The following is a 19,920-nucleotide window of genomic DNA, read 5'->3' on the forward strand; positions in this document are numbered from 1 at the left end:
TCAATGGTGAGGGGACAGTGGGTGGAGAGCCAGTTGAGAAGACACACGCCTGCTGCTTTTTATAAAGCCTTTGATAATTCAGTTACTGTTACAGTTTTAAACAGCAATTCAGTTATAGAAGCAAGAGATTTCTGTTAATTTGGTGGTCTTTGTTATTCGGCGATCTTTGTTGATGCCATACTTTTCCTTCTTTCCATCTGGAAGAATGGACATGTGCGTACCATGGAAAAGGAATGAGGGCAATACAATGGGGGAAGATGATGTCAAATACTCCACAACCACTTGCTGGGCATTTTTTTCCCATGTTGCACCAGTGAAAATACCCAGAATGCTATGGGGATGAGGGAACTGTGGGATAGGTTCCTACAATGCACTGTTATAACAGTCGTTGTTTGCCAATCAAGTATGGCACAATAAGTCGACTTTGTGGGGAACACGTGGGGAGGTGAGGATACTCAAATTCGAATTTATAAAATCCAGTGTTATAAAATTGATTTTACTAAATCTGAATTTATTTCATAGTGTAGACGTAGCCACAGCCTGTTGCAAGCCAGCAAGTTCTCAACAGGGGTGCTTCCCCACCCCTTTGTTTATAACCATTCATGACTGATGAACCAGTTTGGACCAACAGAAGCAAGCTGATGTTCACACCTGTTTCTGACCTTTGTCTTCTCTGGGAGATTCTTATTGTTTGAGCGAGTTCCCCATCTAAGGCCGTGTCTACACTAGCCCCAAACTTCGAAATGACCACGCAAATGGCCATTTCGAAGTTTACTAATGAAGCGCTGAAATGCATATTCAGTGCTTCATTAGCATGCGGGCGGCCGCAGCACTTCGAAATTGACGCACCTCGCAGCCGCGCGGCTCATCCCGACGGGGCTCCTTTTCGAAAGGACCCCGCCTACTTCGAAGTCCCCTTATTCCCATGAGCTGATGGGAATAAGGGGACTTCGAAGTAGGCGGGGTCCTTTCGAAAAGGAGCCCCGTCGGGACAAGCCGCGTGGCGGCGAGGCACGTCAATTTCGAAGTGCCGCAGCCATCTGCATGCTAATGAAGCGCTGAATATGCATTTTAGCGCTTCATTAGTAAACTTCGAAAAGGCCATTTGCGCGTCATTTTGAAGTTTGGGGCTAGTGTAGACGTAGCCTAAGGGTCAAGAAACCTAAGGCTTTCTGGTAGTTTTAACAGGTTGCCATGGATTTGGGTTTTATCATTAGACTGCTGTGATTTACATTTTGTTGCCTCTAGACATTAGTGATAACCCACTTCCAAATGAAATACAGTTCTGATTGACTGCAGAACACTTGCTGGCTTTTCCATGCTGGATGGCATAATTTTATGTTTAGTACTTTTTAATTAGTTCTAATGGTGATGCTGGTTGGGTTTGGTGTTGGGGATTTTGGGATTGGAGGGCAGGTCACTGATGGTTTGACACCAATGTATTTCTCTGAATGTAAAGGCTGGGAAACTTTTGGGAGGGCTTGTTTATATAAAAAGTTCTTTCAAAGCTTCCAATGTCCATTTTTTCCTAAGTGAAATGTTAACAATAGAAGACTGAGCCATGGGTTGTTGGGGTTTTTTTATTTGATTTGTTGGCAGAGGTTGTTTGCTTCATAATGCATATCTATGTGTGTCTTTTTGAAACCATTTTTCACTTTGTGCATGAGAATAGATGTTTTGTTCCAAGAGATCACAGTATGTTCAGGATGTGTTCTTGTAGCATGTGGGGGGGAGGGTTGCGTGTTAAGATAAAATGTTACTGTGATTGTTCTTGATACTGTGTAATTTACTTTAGACATGGAAGGCTGTGTGAGCTTGCAGACTGGGTGACAGAGTGGGAGTCAGGACATCTGTGTTGTGTTCCCAGCTCCCTCTGTGACTTGTAGCCACAATTTTCACAGTAATAATAGATACCCACTCTTTTAAAAGGTTTGACGAGCTGTGGATGAAAAGCACTATATACAGTAAGTGCTAAGTGTTAATACATAGAAGCAGGGTACTGGCTGGCAGAATACTAAGGATAGTCTTTTCATAGCTATTAACTTGTTCGTATATATTATAGGCAAGGTTGGTAGAGGTGCCAATTGTTAAGGCTGCCTTCCACTTCCCATTCTAAGGCCCTGTTTTCAGTTGTTTGTAACTATGCTAAGTTTTAAAATGTTTGAACTGAAATTTTCCATGCCTGGTCTCTGCCTTTGGCTGGAAAAAAAAAATTTATTCAGTAAAAATGGTTGAGCAATTTTTGAAAATGAAACTAGGGCAAAACTAGATTGTTATGACCATGTGGGGAAAAAAACAAACTCTGGCAACCTTTTCTTTGAAATACTCTAATACCCCCATGCTTTGGAGCCGGGTCTTTCAACTTGGCAGGGGGGGACAGACAGATCTGACACAAGGATTTGAAGTGTTGGGGGAATAACTGAGCAATAAATCTGGAGTAAGGAGCCAGGAAGCAGGTTCAGAGGGGAGACTGAGATTGCAAGAATTACTCAGGGAAGGAGACTGGGAGCTGGGGATGCCGGGGGGTGGGGACATGAGGAAAAGATGAGACCGGAGTTGGGAATGAGAACTGGCTGGGAAGGAGACTGAAGCTGGGTGTGCAGACGGAAAGACACTGCAACTCAGGTTTTGGGAATGGAGACCTTTGTCCTGTTGCCAAACGTTTTCTTTTTTTAACATTCATTCATGGACCATTTTCTCTTTCAGCTGAACTGAACAAGTCACTGGTGAAATGAATTCCAGGGACCCCATGGCAGTCCCAGCCAGAACCCAGCTGCTCTTGTGCTGCTGTAATCCCATATGGTGATGACTGTATACCAGTACCCCGCCCCTTTTTTTTTTTTTTAATGCCCTGCCTATTCTGTGCATTCCTTTGTCTGAAGCAGGGGAGCACTGACCTCCTCTGGTTGGGCAAAATCCCTCATCTGGGACCACTCAGGTCCTGAGGGTGCTGGACCCAGGAGGTCAAAACTGAAGTTTGTATTTTTGACCCTTGATGCTTTGGCACTTGTGGTGACAGCAGAAGCAGTGGTGTCAGAAACCAGAGCCCTCCGTCCTTGAGTGGAGCTGGCAACAGCTGATGGCAGTAATGTGAGCTTTCCCACACTTGACACTTCACAGTCCTCATCCTCTGACCTCTCACAGGGAAGGAAAATGTAACCACAAGCCTCTGTGTGCTATTTCCTGGGCTAGAAGTAGTGCCTTCCAACCTCTCTCCATCTCTGTTAGACGTTCACAGGCTGCGTTTCTCAGTCTTGTCTGTGCAAACAAGCTTTACTATGAGTTCTGTTGGGCAGGTCTCTTTGTCCTGTGTCTGTACAGCACCTAGCACAGTGCCTAGTCCTGGTTCATGACTGGGACTTCCAGGCACTACTGTGATATAAATAGTGACTGCATAACCTCTGACCTCAAACTACTCCATTGTCTCCTACTTCGTTTCAAGATCCTGTCTGAAATGTCCCCTTCCTTGTTTTGACATCCCTCCATAGATTTGTTCCTCTCTCTCTCTGGCTACGTGTACACGTGAAGCCTACATCGAAATAGCTTATTTCGATGTGGAGACATCGAAATAGGCTATTTCAATGAATAATGTCTACACGTCCTCCAGGGCTGGCAACGTCGATGTTCAACTTCGACGTTGCGCAGCACAACATTGAAATAGGCGCAGCGAGGGAACGTCTACATGCCAAAGTAGCACACATCGAAATAGGGATGCCAGGCACAGCTGCAGACAGGGTCACAGGGCGGACTAGCGCTTCCGGGGCAACAGCTAGCCGCTCCCTTAAAGGGCCCCTCCCAGACACACTCAGCCTGCACAGCACGTGGTCTGAGGAGCCATAGGGGCACAGACCCCGGGCGACGCAGTCATGGAACCCCAGCAGCAGCAGCAGCCAGAGGTCGCCTTCGTTCCCCTAAAGCCAGCAGCCAGAGGTCCACCCAGCCCTCCTGGCAGGAGCAGCCATTACCCCTCCTCTCACACTCCTGTGATGCAGCAAGTTTCCAGCCCACCGTCCTGTGAGGAGGCTTAGTGTAGTTGCACTGAACAGTCCATACACAAAACCCTTGCTGCCTTTCCTCAGCCTCTTGAGTATGTGTCTGTGTCGGTTTCACAGAGTATGTAGCACTGTTTAGATTGAATTTGTGTGTGCAATGTGCACTTCGCATAAAGCCCTCCCAGTACAGAGAGCTTGCAGAAGGCTCTATTTACCACCTAACCCTGAAATCAAGATTTTAAGTGGGGTTGCTGCATAGAGCATGATCCGGGCCTCTGCACTTGGGTGAATTTCCAAGGAGGAAGAATGGTCTAGTGGTTGAATCCTCTGGATTCAATTCCCTGCCCTGCTACAGACTTCCTGTATGACATTGGGCAAGTTCCTTAGGGCAAGTCTGCACTTCAAAATTAAATTGACCTAAGTTATGTCATTGTGGAGCCACCACAGTCATGAAATAGTTTTTGCATAATCCACACTACAATTCTTGTGTCGGCAGTGTGCGTCTTCACCAAAAGCACTTGCACTGATTTAACTGTCAGCGTGGGACATTGTGGGATGGCTTCTGAAAGGCAGCACCAGTCGATGTAAGCTTCACAGTGCCTACAAGGACACTGCAGAGACCTAACTGTCTTGACCTCAGCACTATGCCTCTTGCGAAGGTGGAGTTATTAGGCCAGTGGGGTGGGCAGCTTACATCAGTGGAAGTGGCAGTTCAGTGCAAACACTTACAGAGTTAGGTGAACATAAGCACTGCCATGTCTTACGGGGTGGAAAGGATGTATGCATTAATTATTTTGATGCACTCAGATACTATGATAGCGGGAGGCCATACATGTACCTAAGACAGAAAGATTTGCTCTAGTGATATTATTTCTTGGTATAGGAAATGACTCTGGACTATGCTACCCAGAATCCTGTGCAGGAAGTTGAGTGTATCTGTGTTTGGAGAGTGAAAATAAAGCCTGCTGAATCACCAGTAGCAAACTCAGCCTTTCTATTTTCTTAATTAAAAAAATTAAAAGGCCTCCATGTGTGCAGAATAGGGTGATGCCTTATTGTTGAGAGCTGAGCTGACCACATTCAATAAAGGCCAGTAACTCCAAATAGTAAACTAAAGATCTAGTTTGTTGACATAAAAGCTCCAGCAATTATTTCGCAAGCACAGCAAGGGTCCCCAGTGGACAGACGACCCTCTTCCCTCAGGTATTAGCTGCCCTCCCGGGAGTACCCCCCCCCTTCCCCCAGTATCCTGGGTGATGGGAATCAAGCTGTCTGGGTGATCTGTTCCACCCCGCGTGGCTCGTTGGGGGCAGGGGGATGCTCCTACTTCTTTATACCTTTTCTCCTTTTTGCACTTTAGCTAGATTAAGTTTCTCTTTTTGGCAGATTGCCTTATATGGCATGTGGGGTTCGCAATAGGTTAGTTTCCTCTTTTTAGCAGAGATTTATCTTATCACCTTATATGGCGGCATGGGGGAAAATACCATGTGCTCAAGGCTTTTGTTTCTGGTTTCACCTGGGCCTCGGGCCTCAGGCCTCAGTCTCCACCGCATCTAAGGTGATGAGGACTTTATTGCTGGTAATTTTCCACTGCAACTACCACAACATGGGGAACAAATATTTAGTAGTGGGCTCTTCAATCTATCAGAGAAAGGTCTACATAGTCCAGTGGCTGGAAATTCAGAGTTAAAGTAAAGCACAATTTTTAATGGTGAGGATAATTAACCATTGGGACAGTTTATCAAGGGACATGATGGATTCTCCATTGCTAGCAATTTTTAAATCCAGATTGGATTTTTTTTCTAGGATATGTGCTCTAGGAATTATTTTGGTGACATTTATAGCCTGTGCTCTACAGAAGGTCAGACTAGAGGACAGCAGTGTCCCTTCTGGCCTTCGAATTTATGAGCCTCTTCTATTGCCTAGGTGCTGTGAAATCAACTGAACTCTACCCACCACTAACTGCAGTCGCTGTAGCTGATCATTATGCAAGTGAAGCAAGTGGAGTCACACAGCCATGAAATGAAATAAAACAGCAGTAATGTAGCACTTTAAATACTTAAATACTAACAAAATGATTTATTCGTTGGTGAGCTTTCATGGGACAGAGACCTCATCAAATCAATAGCATTTCCAGTACAGAGTGACATCTGTAATTAAAGAAGTCCAAAAAAAATTGCAATAAAAACTGACAAATCAAGTACATAGGACTGAAGGAGGGGAGTGAGGGGTGGAGGATGTTAAATGTCTTGCCTGAGGTAATCATGAGCATCAAAGGAAGGGAAGCAGTCTTTGTAATATATTCTGATTTGTCAACCTTGATAACTATTTTTGTTTCTCTGGCCGTGTCTACCCTAGCCAAAAACTCTGAAATGGCCATGCAAATGGCCATTTTGAAGTTTACTAACAAAGCACTGAAATACATATTCAGCGCCTCGTTAGCATGCGGGCAGCCGCAGCACTTCGAAATTGACACAGCTTGCCGCCACGCGGCTTGTCCAGACAAGGCTCCTTTTCGAAAGGACCCTGGCTACTTCGAAGTCCCCTTATTCATATGAGCAGATGAGAATAAGGGGACTTCGAAGTAGCCAGGGTCCTTTCGAAAAGGAGCCCCGTCTGGATGAGCCGCGCAGCAGCGAGCAGCATCAATTTCAAAGTGCCGCAGCCGCCCACATGCTAATGAGGCGCTGAATATGTATTTCAGCACTTTATTAGTAAGCTTCGAAATGGCCATTTGCATGGCCATTTTGAAGTTTTTGGCTAGTGTAGACATAGCCTCTGTGTCTTAAATATTGAGTCTGTTCTGGTACGGCTATGGTCTGAAGAAGTGGGTCTATCCCACAAAAGTTCACCACCTAATAAATAATTTTGTTAGTCTTTAAAGTGCTACTGGACTGCGTTTTTGTCGTGATAGAATATAGACTAACCCAGCTACCTCTCTGTTTCCAGTCCTTGTAATGCGTGAGGTAATTGTTGTCTTTGTTCATACCAAGTGTTAATGTGTCAAATTTGAATATGAACTCCAATTCACAAATCCCCCTATGCAGCCTGTTTTTAAAGTCTCTTTGTTGTAAGATGCATATTCTCAGGTCTTTTACAGAATTGCCCACTCCACTGAAGTGTTTACTGACTGGCTTATGTGTATTGCGATTCCTGATATCTGCTCAGTGTCCATTCACTCTTTGGCGAAGAGTTTACCCATTTTGTCCAACGTACATAGTGGAGGAGCATTGCTGGCACATAATGGCATATATAATATTGGTTGAGGTACATGAGAACGAGCCCTTGATCTTGTAACTAACATGGTTCGGTCCAGTGACAGTATCCCCAGAATAAATATGTGGAAAAGTTGGCAACAGAGTACTTATAGATGTAACTCTGTACTGGTAATGCGATTGATCTGATAAAGTGGGTCTGTCCCACAAAAGCTCATCACCAAATAAATCATTTTGTTAGTCTTTAAAGTGCTACATGACTGCTGTTTTGTTTTGTTAGACTACAGACTAACAGGGCTACTTCTGTTACTGTTCAGCCATAAAATGAGGCAGCCCAGTGGTATGCTGTGCACCAGCCATTATCACCCTCCACAGGGAAAGTAACTGGCAAAGAAATAAGCACTCAGCCATTCAGTGTGAGCTGGTGGCCCCAGGATGAAGCTAACCATAATGATAAATATTCAGATGGGTCCCAAGAAATGGAAAGCTTTTTGCTGCTTCTTTTTCAAACAGTGCAACCTGAGCTGCTGCAACTGCCTGTTCTTTCAGAGGGGCCAGTCACTGCAGAGGTATAAATCATTCCACATCTGCAGTGTGACTCACTCCTTTCCTAATGCAGTCTTGGCAAGGAATCCAGTAGAAACATGAGACCACAAAGGAGGATTTGTTACCCAGCTCCAGCCTGGACCCCTGTCCGAGGACTCTTACAAAGAAGAGTGGCAGGTAAACAAAAGCAGCCACACTGGAATAGATGAATGAATGTACAAAGAGAATCTGGAGCCACTGGAGTCACCGCAAATGTAATGCAAATTGAATGACAAGTAGATCTGTCAGTCTATAATCATTAGCTTCACCCACTGACATTTCCAAATGGGGAGAGTAAAGTAATGAAAGCTTGCTTGGTGGGGCTAGACAAAAAGCACCCAGCGCTGTGTCAGAACAGTTCTAACTCTAAGAACCGTGACGTCAAACAAGGGTTTGCGATAGCTTGGGGTGCATCTGACAGATTGCCTGGGGATGAGATGGCTCACTGTGGCTTCTTTACACACCCTGGCATTTTATAAGCTACTCACTTGGATCTTACTCAACCCAATTACAACAGTGAGCAGAAGCTATGCAGAGTCACCTGTGCAATGGGTTCTGTAGGGGCAATTAGCATAGGCCAGGGACTGACAGAGACCCTGAATGTTTGAACTCAGCCTTCCAGCTTTGCCAAAATCCAAGTGTGATGATTCATGCCTAAAGAGACAGGATCTCAAAGCACCCACTGACTTTTGGACTGTTTCCACTCATCAATATCTGCAACCTTACAAGAAATTCTTTAAAAAAACATGGGCGTGGCCTTCATTCAACTTGGTAGCCAGGGCCTTCCAGGCGCTGCCTCTATCCACTCACGGGTCTTCCAGTCACCTTCTCTTTATTGGATAGGCTTTGGAGGGTGCAGCCGCCCCTCCAGGGCAGGCACAAGCACTGGAGAGTAACTGATGATGTTGTGGTCCTAGTTCCCTACTGCACTGAGCTGATCTCCACTCGCTTGGCTCATGCCGAGCCATTGTTACAGGATGAAGAAGCCAGCAGCACACAGCAGTCCTTCCTTCTCTTGAAGAGGTGCAGCAGTCACTTGGAAGAGTGAGCTCTTAACTTCTGTGTGGAAATCCAGTGTGTAACTACTGAGGTTCCTCAGGGCTTACACTCGCAAAACTGAGGTTGGAATTTGAATCTTAGGCTATTATCAGCCATGTGCGGTATCTACGAGGCCACTCTGCGTGAACTGGCAGTCTCCCGGTGGCACGTATTGGTGTGTCGGAACCAAGGGCTTACATCAGAGGTGTGTGGTCACACAGTTTTGTAAGAGCCCACGTGAGTTGTGATGTCAGCTGAGAACATAAACCTGTGCCAGGGCTGTTCACGCATGAACTGTTTAGCTTAGTTTCAAGAAAGAAATTGTGATCAAATCCAGCAGCAAAGGCTCCAAAGAAGAAAAAAAAAGAAACTGATAAGTAAATTACTAGCCTTGGCTAATGTGCTGAAAGTGGCTTCCCGATCACTGTAAAAAATGCTTTGCCATTCTCTGTAAAAAATGCTTTGCCATTCTCTGCATTCTCCCTCTGAGTGTCTAAAACCCTTTGTATAGCTATCAGGGAACCAAGGTTCACTGTGTCCCTACAAAGTCAGTATTGTTCTCTCTTTACAGCTGGGAGACGTGATAAGGCCCAGGTCCTGCTGCTGAGCACCATAGCATGTGAGTTCTGTGCGTTAGCCACCACTTTCCTTTTTCCATTGCTGAAGTGTTTGTGGAGGGCCAGTCTCCAGAAGCCAATGGAACAAACAATGTCCCATTTAATGTGTGTGTATTGGAAAGGAGCCACCCTCACATGCATTTTTACAGAAGGAATGAATTGGTGTAGCAAAAAATTAGCATTGGTGTCTCACTTTGAACCTCTCTCTGCTCTTGGTTACAGCTGTGCCCTTGGTATCCCTGTACATGCTCCCAGGCATGACGCGTTAGATCACAGAAATCGCCTTGGGGTTATCCCCCAGGATGCTGATCATGCCATGGACACCTGCCTTCCCGTACTCTGGTGCTCCCCACCACCATTTCCTGCTGGGTCAGATCCTCTGGTCTCCCCCAGGCAAGACAGACTTCGGGTTACTACCCATTGCAGAACAACTCAGGTGCAGAACCAGTTCATCTCCAGAGGGGCTCAGCTGCAAGGGCTCAGCACCCAGGAAAGCAAACCCCCAAAAGGCCTGAAACCCCAAATAATTTCATTTTACTCAATGTAAAAGTTTTGCAATGAAAAAGCTCACAAGGGTTGCCCACTTTATCAAGGAAAATGAGAGATACATAGTGGTTACTACCCTCCCCTTCCCCTCGCCAGTAACAATTATTTAGAGGGGGTTCAGTAATAAAAAAGTGTTTCTTTAAGTATGGCAAGTTGGATTTAAGTGGTTGCAAGTGAAAACAGATCAAAGTTACTAAATTAAAATGAATAAAAAATGTTAGCTAGTTCTTACCACTAAGAAAATTGTTCCATGCAAATTCTTATCCTGAACAGCTGTTTTTACCTCAAGTAAAAAGCTTCAAGTCAGAGTTGATCTTTATTCTGGCCTGGGTCTAAAGCTTTTTCAGAGTCCTTCATTGTCAGGTATCCTCTTAGGATGGGCTATGCAGTTTCAAAAGCTAGCTGAAGACAAAGCATTGATGGCTTCCCATTGCTTAAATAGACTTTCCCCCGCCCAGGAACCCTTTGTTCAGCACCCTCCAGTCCCATGGAAAAATACCAGGTTCAAGATGGATTCCAATAGCAGTTGGCATGGGTTACATGTCTTTCTAGGACAAGCACAACCATTAGGACAAGCACAACCATTCACAGGTCATTGATTTGAGTACTGAGTTATTTGGTACCTGAAATATCACTAATGGCCACCTTTAGCACATTTAGAACTATAAACAGATCACACTTCACATCTCTAACTTCACATACCAGAATGATACAAGCACAAAACGAGAATATACACATTGAGCAGACTGTACATTTAAAAGTGATGTGTTTCATTATGTATTTTGTGTAAAGCATCTACAAGATATTCATATTCATAATCCAATTTTAATAAAGCATTGGCGTGGGACATGACACCAGGGCTCCAGGAACTGAAGAACTCCTCCAAGAACCCTTTGCTGACTCCTTCTGCTTGCACTTATGCACCTTTCCTTGTGTCAGAAGGAGCTTCCCTCATCCCAGGTCTTCCCCCTCCTCAAAACTCACTCCTCTCTGTTAACCTTCCCTTGCTAACTTCGTGCTCAGAAACATAACAACTGCTCTAATATCCAAGATTTGCTTCACTGCTGATATACGGTATCCTAGATGTTATTAGGCGAGGCAGAATATGAGACTATCAATCAGAGGACCCATTCTGTAAGATCTTACCCATATGATTGATTCCACTTCAGGTGCAATATCTCATTGGAGTCACTGTGAGTGTGTGTAATCTTGCAAGGATAGGGGCTAAAATTACCTGACATTTCTCATCATCCATTAGACTATATTGTGCCAGGTGCTTAGTGCCCTCAGTTTCCACTGATTGACTGAGAACTGAAGGCTTCTATCATTTCCCAGGTTTGGGCTCTTTCCCTGTGAATTGTCTTAACTTGTAGCCCACCCTGCAAGCTCTTATAAAACTAATCTTTATAGGACTTCTCTAGGGTTATTTTCATGTGTTGGGGGCTAGTTGAGTGAGTAAGGTTTGGCAGGATCAAATATTTGGGCTGGAACCATGGTTTACTGCATGCCCAGATAGCACCATGCACATTTGTGTGACTGTCATAAAAAACCCAGAACCTCTCATTTCTTAAGTGTTTGATTCCCTTCCAAAGCTTTTCCTGATTCCTGCCCCCTCTCTCTGTGCTCTGAAGCAAACCAGGAAAGGAAAGTGCCAAAATATTGCAATAGTTCTAGCCCAGGCAGAAACCAGGAAATATTAGAAATCTCCAGAAAAGCCTGTTCTAAGTTTTAATGCTAAATTAATTAAATTAAATCTGGTTTCTAAAAACACCCCCCCTTCCTGTCTCCATTCTATTAAAATGGACGTAATTCCTTTGGATTTCCTTCACTCAAATAAAAATCCAGGCTTCGTTAGCTAGACTTGGAAGAGCCAGCTAAGCAAGAAACCAAATAGAGGTTTGTGTTTGTGACTGAAGTGCAGAGTCACTCCATTTAAATTCAAAGGGGATGGGGGAAGGGCAACAACCGGAAAGGTTTAACCATTCAAAATACCTCAGATTAGCTCTGCAATGATGTATTGCTTTCCCCTTTGAGTCTAGCTTTGAAGGACTGTTGCACTGGTAAATGCTTTCGAGTGTCAGTTGAGCCTGGTGATGTGTTGCCCTGATAGTTTCATGTGTTTCCGGGGAAAGGAGAGAGTGAAAGCACACAGAGAAGAGGGAAAAGGAGAGAAATAGGAGAGGCAGGATCATCTGGATTTAAAATGGGGGTCAGAGAAGAAGCAGGGGCAGGGAGGGAGAATTTGGGGGAGATGGGAGAAAGAAGGGTAGGGCTTAAGGGGGACTCAGAGTCAGGGGAATGAAGACAGGAACTAGCAGCAAGACCTGGCAGTGAATGAAGAATACAGCAGTCATCGCTAAGGCAAGCACTTGCTTGAGGCTCTGGACTATTTATTCCTTCGGGCAGGCAGCCTCATTCTGCTTCTCATGCTGCCAGTGGGGCTGTGTCCCTTGTCACCCTCTGCTCAGCAGACTGGAATAGCCAGTTAACTAGCTTACATGCACAGTGCAGGGTAGCAGCTGCAACAGCAGGCTGGCCCCTCATTAAAAGGGAGCCTGCGTCTCTGACTGTTGTACCATGACAGATGACAAAGTGATGTACCACTGTGGTCCAGGACCTGCTTTGTGCACCCATGGAGCATCTGTAGAGATTGTCTCTCCTTCCCTTGTTTTCTCTTTCCTGTTTTGTTCTGGGCATCTACTGAGATTAATGTGGCTCTTTGCTTCTGTTCATTCCATACATGAAGCTTCAGTGCTCTGTGGATCTGCTCTGGCTTTCCTTTTAGCAGTTGGCGAAAGGTTTGTCTGGCAGTTGGCTTTAAATACTTACCTCCAGCGTGTTCTGTGACCTGGCTTGTATGGTTTATTGGGTTTATAACTTCAGCTGTCTCCTAAGCTCTTCTATCTCAGAAAAAAAAGTGTTGGAATGTGTAAGAAAATAAGTATGTAGAATGTAAATACCTTATTAATTGGTACATACACGTGACTACACCTACATAGAAATAGTTATGTATTTCAGCATTTTTAATGAGATGGGTGAGCCTGACACCCAGCAGCCAATTGTCCTGTACCCCCCCCACTTATGAAATTTCACACCTCCCCAGTGTGGGCTGCCCCCCACTTTGCACACCCCTGGTTAGGGGATCTTCTAGGCTACCCGTGTCCATGGAGAGGTAAGTTCTCCTAGATTTACAATAAGGTTTCTAGTTTGCTCTATCATCTTATTCTCACAGGTCACGCACGAACTCCATTCAGGTAATGCATGTTCAAACAGATACATGATTCATTAAAGGTTTGCTAGCACAATATTAATTTACCTGAATAGCTCCTGCTAACTCTGTTTATTTGCAAGTTTGGCCCCTCTGACACCAGTCCAGCTCCACTCCTGGAAACCAGCCCTCTTGCTGCTGGACTCCCAGCCAGCAGGGCTCTCTGGTCCAGAAACATCCCTGATTCTACCAGACCAGAGATGTTGCCAGACCAGAGAGTTCTGGCTTAGAGGGGTTCAATCTGTAGTTTTATACCAGGCAGAGCAGCACAGAGGAGGGCAGGTCAAATAAATACTGTGCTATGTTACCTGTATGCAGCGATTTCCATATCCAGAGCCATTTGAACATTGAGCAAGTCTTGATGCTCTCTCGGGTGATGAGCCATTTCGCTCTTTGTGATCCTCACATCATTCGGCAGCTGACTGATGCTGGCCTGCAATAAAGCAAACTCAGAGAGATTAGGAGCCGTGTTTCAAAAGCAAAGTCCTGCGCTGAACGCTTTATGTTCATTTCGTTACAGAGAAAGGAACAAATACCATTGCCAACTCATTCATCCCAGCAGAATCCTGTACGAGAGGGAAGCAAGGGGAAATTCCAACCAAGGTAACTGCAACATGAAAACAAGAGCAGCCTCTTCCATTTTTCCAAATGCTTTATTTAATTTCTTGGATGTTTGTTATAGGAACAGTTTGACAAATGCGTCCAATTAGTCACATCTAGGGAACCGAGGGTTGAGAGAAATAACTCGCTAGGGACCCAGTTCTGAAAGCTGTTGACCACCATCTGCCAGTGGAAGAGATGGGTACTCAGCACCTCCTATGAGAATTTGGCCCTTAGAGATTGAGAAAATAAAGCAGGAAGTTGTGGAATGGCGTTGGTCTTGACCATTCAGAGGCAGGACAAGAGCTATGTGTGGTGGGAGCCCAAGCCCTAAAGGAAAGGTAAGGATTGGGCTAGAGAGGCCTTCCCTTTCTCATGGCTAAGGGTTTAGCTGAGAGTTTAGGCACGACTACGAGTAGACACCACTTTTTTTGCATGGAGAAATGTTAACCACTGGATCACAGCTACAAACTTGTTCCATGGTACAGCAGGAACTGAAGTGTCCTACAGCAGCAGCAAAATGGCAGCCTGGTAGACCCCATACTGTCTATGGCCACTCCATAGGCAACACTCCAACCTTTGAGAGGGAGGGACCTACCATGCTAACCTCAGCTGGGGGTCAGATGAGCAACATCTTGTGGCTCCCATGGAACTTCAATCCAGCTCTCTTCTAGAAAAATGCTGTGCCACTGACCGCCTGAATCAACATTGGATTTGTTGGGTAATAACTCCACTCTCAGACAAACCACTGCTCTTTTCCTTTCCTCTAATCCTTTGGTCATGGCAATTGTGCATACAAAACCTTTCCTGTGTACAACTTGGCTATATTCCTCTCCCCTATTGCTCTAGGGTGGGACAAGAATATCCAGCATATTGACAGACTTAAGTATTTCAGAGACAGAGCTCCGCCTCTGTGCCCCACCGCCACACCCCTTTTTTAAGTACAGTTTGTGTTTTCCTGCTATCATAGGTTGGTTCTGGACCAACATATGAATCCAGCTTCTTTGTCATTTCATTCTGCATGATCCTGTGTCAGCAGGGAACAGCTTGTGTCAGGCACAGGGAGTGGCAGTCACACTTCAGATGCTATCGGGGGCTGTCAGTCATGTGGAAATCCAAGATGAAGATGCAGGTAAATCAGAGGCAACAGGTGCAGAGATTCCAAGTGCCATGTCCCCACCCATGCCCCTCCCCTCCTGCCTCTTCCTGCAGGAACGCTGTGCCACTTCTGGTGAAGGCAGGGGCAGTCCCCTCCCCAACCCCGGAGCAGTGTGGCCTGAGAGTGGCAGGAGCTGGGAAGCTCACATTGTTCTCGGGCCATGCTGCTTTTGGGGAGGGGTGGGACAGCCCCCACACTCACCAGAAGCAGCAAAATGCAGCATTGATGTTGAGTGCAGGGGAGGGCATTGTGGGATGCATGCGGCCCCTGTGTGTCCCCACATGTTGCCTACATGATAAATGTATTTCCTACCCCACTGGCCCCAGATTGGATTGAAGCTCACATGGGTGAGATGAGGCTGCTTTTCATACCACTTGTTCCGACACTGTAAAAAGGTTTGGCTGCATCTGCACTATTAGCTGTGTCTACACGTGCACGCTACTTCGAAGTAGCGGCACTAACTTCGAAATAGCGCCCGTCGCGGCTACACGCGTCGGGCGCTATTTCGAAGTTAACTTCGACGTTAGGCGGCGAGACGTCGAAGTCGCTAACCCCATGAGGAGATAGGAATAGCACCCTACTTCGACGTTCAACGTCGAAGTAGGGACAGTGTAGACGATCCGCGTCCCGCAACGTCGAAATTGCCGGGTCCTCCATGGCGGCCATCAGCTGGGGGGCTGAGAGACGCTCTCTCCAGCCCCTCAGCTCACTGGTGGCCGCGTGGAGCGGCCCCTTAAAGGTCCCCTTCCCCGCCCTGACTCTGCAGGAAGCTGAGGCAACGTGCAGGCTGCAGCCTGCACACGTGGGCAGCCTGCACAGCCATCAGCCCCCCACACAGCTGCAATGGCGAGCCATCAGCCCCCCCAGCGCCCCCAGGGGACCCCCCCCAAGGGGAGCCAGGGCAGCCAGCCAAGCCAGAGGACCAGCCACTCTGGGAAGCGGCAGCGGGGCCCCTCCTGGACGGAGGCCGAGCTGCGGGACCTGCTGGGGCTCTGGAGCGAGGAGGAGGTGCTCCAGGTAATGGGGAGCAAGAGGTGGAACGCGGATGCGTTCGCTGGGCTGGCCGACGGCCTGGCTGCCCAGGGTCACCCTGCCCGCACTCCGGATCGTGTGAGGAGTAAGGTGAAGGAGCTGCGGCAGGGTTATGCCCGGGCCCGGGATGCGGCCAGCCGATCTGGGGCCGCCCCCGTCACTTGCCCCTTTTACAGGGAGCTCAGGGACATCCTGGGCTCCCGGCACACCTCCTCCCCTCCGGCCACCCTTGACACCTCGGCTGACGAGGCCCAGCAGGCCCTGCAGCCGGAGTCCGCCCCGGAGGCAAGCCCCGCACCCCGGGGGCCCCCCCCCCGGAGGCCATTCCCGGGACATCGCGGCAGGAGGAGGAGGAGGAGGAGGAGGGGGGCTCCTCCTCCACAGAATCCAGCCTGCAGATCCTCCTCCTGCCATCCTGGAGCAGCAGCAGGGCCTCCGACCCCCGGGGATCTCCAGACCGTGGGAGCGGACCCACAGGTAGGTACCCCTCTCTGGTGGACACCCCTGGGCTTGAGGGGCGGGGGTAACAGAGATGTGTCCAGGGCCCCCCACACGCTCACATGGCCATGGCCCCAAGGACACCAGGGCCATGGCCCTCACAGCACTGCAGCCATCAGCCCCTGCCCCCCCACCCTGCATGACAGTGCCATGCCCCATCCCCGGGCCAGGGGGGAGCGGAACCTCGAGGGGCCCCCGGGCGGAGGGAGTGGGACACCCCGCAGCAGCAGCATGTGATGGAGTGGGGGGAGTGCCAAAGGGAGACTCAGGCTACATATGAGCCACCAGAGCCGAAGAGCTCCCAGGGCCAAAGGAGGATCCTGGCGCTACAGCTGGCAGGTGACACCTCTGCCCTGAGCAAACAGGAGGGAGGAGCCGAGCTGGCTTGGAATTGGGGGGCGAGGGCGGGGGCCACAGGTAGAGGCTAGGGGAAGGGAGAGCTGGTAGGCAGCCAGCCAGAGGAGGGGGAAAGCTGCATCCCAGAGGGGCCCCCCTTGGGGTCTTCTCCCCATGACGGGTTGGAAGGACTGTCTCTTCCGACAGCTGGTGCTGTCACTCCTGCCAGAAACTGGCCATCTGTGGCCTAAGAAAGCTCTCCTGCTCTCAGACCCTGCGGGGTGAAGTGAGAGTCGCTCCCACCAGGGGACGGGGTGCAGGGCAGGGGGACCCCTGAACCCCATCCATCACAGCAGCATCTCCCAGGGACGGGGATGGGGAACCTGCAGCACAGGGCAGGGGGGACAGAGGCCACGGCTCGGGGCCCACACTAACGCCTGTCTCCATTCTTCTTTCCCCCCTCCTCTCCTGTGTCCTGCACCTGCACCTGCACCTGCACCATCCGAAGGACCGGAAGAGAGCGCCGGCGAGGCCTCAGTTGTCCCGGAGAGCCCTCTGGGACCATCGCTCCAGGGCAGCCCCTCGGCTGAGGAACGACCAGCCCCGCGGAGGGCAAGACGGCGGACCCCGCGCCTACTACCGGCGATGGCGACGGACCCCCAGCTGCTGGCCATCCTCCGCCGGCAGCTGGAGGTCTCGGAGCAGCACCTCCAGCTGCAGGAGCGGGCGCTGGCCTGGTGCCAGGAGGCATGGGGGGCCTATATGCAGACATTTAACCGGCTGGTTGAGTACCTGGCCCCCCATGCCACGCCGGCCGAGCCATCGCCCGCCGTGCCCGCTCCTGCAGCCCCACCACCAGCTGCTCCGGCCGTCGCCGGGCCGTCCGCCGTCGCCCCACCGCCCACCCGCGAGGGCCAGAGCGCCGAGGGACCCCTGGAGCCACCTGAGACTCGCCGGCACCGATACCTTCCGGTCCAGCCTGCTCCCACCCAGCCGTGGACCAGACTGCAGGCACGGCGGGGCTCCCGGCCGGGCACGCCCAGTGCTGGGCTCTAGGCGCGAGGGGCCCGGGACGTGGCCCCCCCTTGTTGTATATAGTTGGACTGGTTTTTTTTGGTGCCCCCGTTTGCCCCATCCCCCCCATGTAAATAGTTCTCCCCGTTCTCCTCCCTGGTTTTCTTTTTTGTTGATGGCGCACACTTGTTTGCTTTGTTGTTGTATTGTTTTATTTGTGCACATCTTGCTTTTGTTGAACGTTTGTCCCTACTTTTTGGTTTGTGTTTCACATATTTATTTATTTACATACAAAAAACAAAAGGTTCTGAAAGACAAAAAAAAAGTTTACGTTCAGCCACAAGTTCGTGCTGTCATTTGTCCAGGACAAGTTGGGGGGGGGGGGCGGTGGGGTGCTCCATGGTGTGGGCGTTGGGGCAGGAGTGTGGGGGAGGAAGGGGCGGGCAGTAGGGGGCCTGGGCAGAGTTCACCCCGCGGCCTGTTGGTCGAAGTGGGCCCGCAGGGCCTCCCGGACCCGGGTCCCCTCGGGGTCCACCTGCCAACTGGGGGCAGCAGGTGGCTGCACATGTGCCCTGCGGGCCTCCGCGGCCCAGCCCTGCAGAAAGGTCTCCCCCTTGCTCTCCACGAGGTTGTGCAGGGCGCAGCAGGCACCCACAATCTGGGGGATGTTGTTGGGGCCCGCATCCAGGCGGGTCAGGAGACATCGCCAGCGTCCCTTGAGGCGGCCAAATGAGCGCTCCACCACCTGGCGTGCATGGTTCAGGCGCTCGTTGAAGCGCTCCTGGCTAGCGGAGAGATGGCCCGTGTAGGGGTGCATGAGCCACGGCCGGAGGGGGTATGCCGCATCTGCGATGACGCAGAAGGGCATGGTGGTGTCCCCCAGAGGGATCTCCCGCTGGGGGATGTAGGTCCCCGCCTCCAGCCAGCGGCACAGGCCCGAGTTCCGAAAAACCCGGGCGTCGTGGGTGCTTCCAGGCCAGCCCACGTAAATGTCCTGGAAACGTCCCTGGCTGTCCACCAAGGCCTGCAGGACGACAGAATGGTAGCCCTTCCGATTGAGGTATCGTCCTCCACTGTGATGCGGGGCGCGGATGGGGATGTGAGTCCCATCCAGAGCCCCGAAGCAGTTGGGGAAGCCCAGGGTGTCAAAGGCAGCGACGGTGGCATGTGGGTCCCCCAGCCTCACGAGCCTGTGCAGGAGCATGGCGTTGATGGCACGCACGACCTGCAGAGAAAGCACATAGGACAGCCCCAAGAAGGGGTGAGCAGGGTGTGCGTGGCCCTGCCCTGCCCTGGCCCCCCTGCCCTGCCCTGGCCTGCCCCCATGGGTTCTCTTACCTCCATGAAGACAGCCCCGACGGTGGCCTTTCCAACACCAAACTGCTGCCCCACGGATCGGTAGCTGTCCGGAGTGGCCAGCTTCCAGACAGCGATGCCGACCCGTTTCTCCACAGGGAGGGCACGCCGCATGGCAGTGTCCCGGTGCCTGAGTGCGGGGGTGAGCCACTGGCACAGCTCCAGGAATGTCTGCCGGCTCATCCTGAAGTTCCTGAGCCAGTGGTCGTCGTCCCACTCCCCAAGCACCAGCCGCTCCCACCAGTCGGTGCTGGTGGGGTAGCTCCACAGCCGCCGGCGTGTGAGGCGGGGGGTGGAGCGGGGTGCTGCAGGGGTAGGGGTTGAGCCCTGCTGCCCTGGGGGCATCTCCTCCCCTGGGGCAAGAAGGTACTCAGCTGCCTCCCACATGGCATGGGCCAGGGCAAGCCCTGCTCCTGCCGGGAGGGCTGGGTGGACCTCTAGCTGCTGCTGCTGCTGCTGCTGCTGGGGGTCCATGACTGCGGCACCCGGGGTCTGTGTGCCTATGGCTCCTCAGACCGCGTGCTGTGCAGGCTGAGTGTATGTGGGAGGGGCCCTTTAAGGGAGCGGCTAGCTGTTGCCCCGGAAGCGCTAGTCCGCCCGTTGACCCTGTCTGCAGTTGTGCCTGGCATCCCTGTTTCGATGTGTGCTACTTTGACGTGTAGAC

At 50.0% G+C, this 19,920-nt stretch overlaps 1 protein-coding gene across 2 annotated transcripts in view; it reads left to right on the forward strand.

The window, feature by feature from the left end:
- Positions 1-18,226, forward strand: part of PCGF6 (polycomb group ring finger 6) — a 75,103-nt gene extending 56,877 nt beyond the window's left edge. The window contains exons 9-11 of one of the 2 annotated variants that reach the window (XR_012646200.1): positions 13,782-13,864; positions 14,901-16,529; positions 17,395-18,226. The gene's annotated coding sequence lies outside the window, so the exon portion shown is untranslated. Of the gene's footprint in view, positions 1-13,781; positions 13,865-14,831; positions 16,530-17,394 lie in introns of both variants that reach the window. The other variant, XR_012646201.1, reaches the window with a different exon arrangement.
- The last annotated feature ends 1,694 nt before the right edge of the window (positions 18,227-19,920 follow it).

Source organism: Carettochelys insculpta, chromosome 7 (genome assembly GCF_033958435.1).
Source record: "Carettochelys insculpta isolate YL-2023 chromosome 7, ASM3395843v1, whole genome shotgun sequence".
In the NCBI taxonomy this organism is placed as follows: Eukaryota; Metazoa; Chordata; order Testudines; family Carettochelyidae; genus Carettochelys; species Carettochelys insculpta.